The sequence below is a fragment of the Bombina bombina genome, chromosome 8, assembly GCF_027579735.1.
Source record: "Bombina bombina isolate aBomBom1 chromosome 8, aBomBom1.pri, whole genome shotgun sequence".
Lineage (NCBI taxonomy): Eukaryota > Metazoa > Chordata > Amphibia > Anura > Bombinatoridae > Bombina > Bombina bombina.
Genome location: NC_069506.1, coordinates 336,345,306 through 336,347,594, shown reverse-complemented (window position 1 = coordinate 336,347,594; position 2,289 = coordinate 336,345,306).

Here is a 2,289-nt window from a genome sequence, read left to right as displayed (position 1 = left end):
CCTTGTGGTGGTATGGGGGAGGGGTTTGTAGCTTCCTTAATAGTGTTTTAAAGGGTCAGGGTACCTGTGAATAGCATTAAATAAACTACAAGTATCAAATAAATTTTGATATTTTATGTCAGCTAAGATCTCCCTTGACGTGAGTTGTGTGGGCTATAACCAAAATAGGCCAGCCCCTCTTTTTCCTGATTACAGAACAAAGGGACTCACATTTGTAAAATTTCAGGATGATACAGTGACTGTGACTGGGTATACATTACAGGCAAGGATATCTCAAATTATCCATTTCAAAGGAAACTTGTAAACAGAGTTTTTCCCTATCTGAAAAAACTGTTGCTTAGTCTGAAATGATATCTGAATATACAAACATACTCAGAGGAGGTAGCCCTTATTCTCTAAGTGTTAAGTGTCCCCTACTAAGTTTCAAATACACAAAACTCAGATGTACGTTTCAATGGAAAATAGCAGGAGAAAACAGAGAGACATGTTTAACCCTATGAGTGCTGAAAGCATATACAAATTTAAATCTTGGTGTTAAAAAGAGAAGTTAGAAATTTATCTATATGAACTGTATAATTCTCAAAGATTTAATTGATACTCAGACTGTATAAATATTTATATATATATATATATATATATATATATATATATATATATATATATATATATCCTGAGAAGAAATGCCTCACAGTAACATATTAGATAAGTATTTGCTGAACTTAATAAGTAGCTATATAATCAATGTCAATGTTTAAACAACTTGTTTCAAAATGGATAACATATTCTTATATTTTTCAGGCATCTGATAACTACATATATAATTGGTGCAGTAAATAATATCATATGTTTCTAGACACTCAACAAGAGATATGCAGATATGCATAATTTATATTGATATGGGATAGTAGTCCAATATAAATATAATTATGTGAAATGACATCTGATTGCTGATCTCAAGGTATGTATGTGATATTAAGATGATAACTGAGAAAGTAATTGAGTAATTATGAAGGTATTATAATATTATTAAATCTTTTCATAAAAAATATGATTTTTAAATGCATTTTTAAGATATTATAAGTGGAATATATTCATGCTTAATCTTGAAATACTCAGAAAAAATGATATTAAACAGACCATATATGGAACATATAATTATTAAAACTAGGAGATTAAAAGTATATAAAAATAGGCATTTGATAAAAATATATATAAGAACTGTATTTACTGTATAGCAGTGTTGAAAATGAAACTGTTTGTCTTGTCTGCTGCCCCCAATGTCCTAAATCCAGAATTACAACCAAAAGGCATTTGGCTGTTAAAAATTACATTTCCCAGTAGCCAATCAGAGAAGACAAAAACTCCCTGCACACAGAGAAAAAAAAACTTGGCTGAAAATGTTTTCATGGTAACTGTTGCAATCCTGCTTGCTGCCATTTTTTGCTTATAGAGAGACCAGTATGCGAACAGTTTTCTATAAGACAAATACGTTGGGACACTCTTTGTGGATAAGAGACTATCAAGATTAATCCTCTTGCAAATGCGCATAATTCCCCTAAAACATATGACGATAGACATATTTGGATATTAACTGAATTCTCAAACTGGTGATCTGGTAAAGTATAAGCAATTGTATATCTAATATTTTAAACTAAGGTATTCTAAAGATTTAGTTAGATTGTAGTAAGTATACTGGTATTAAATATTAATGTGTAGAAAGAATTTTGTATTTTAATATCATAAATTAAAGGACCAGTCAACACAGTAGATTTGCATAAACAACAAATGCAAGATAACAAGACAATGCACTAGCACTTAGTCTAAACTTCAAATGAGTAGTAGATTTTTTTCTGACAATTTTAAAAGTGATGTATTTTTTTCCACTCCCCCTGTACCATGTGACAGCCATCAGCCAATCCTAAATGCATACACGTACCATGTGACAGCCATCAGCCAATCACAAATGCCTACACGTACCATGTGACAGCTATCAGCCATTCACAAATGCATACACACTTATTCTTGCACATGCTCAGTAGGAGCTGGTGACTCAAAAAGTTTAACTATAAAAAGACTGTGCACATTTAGTTAATGGAAGTAAATTGGAAAGCTGTTTAAAATGGCATGCTCTATCTGAATAATGAAAGTTTAATTTTGATTGAGTGTCCCTTTAATTACAGTTATTGATATATATATAGATATATATATAGATATATATATATATATATATATATATATATATATATATATATATATATATATATATATTAGCATTTTCCTTATTGTAGC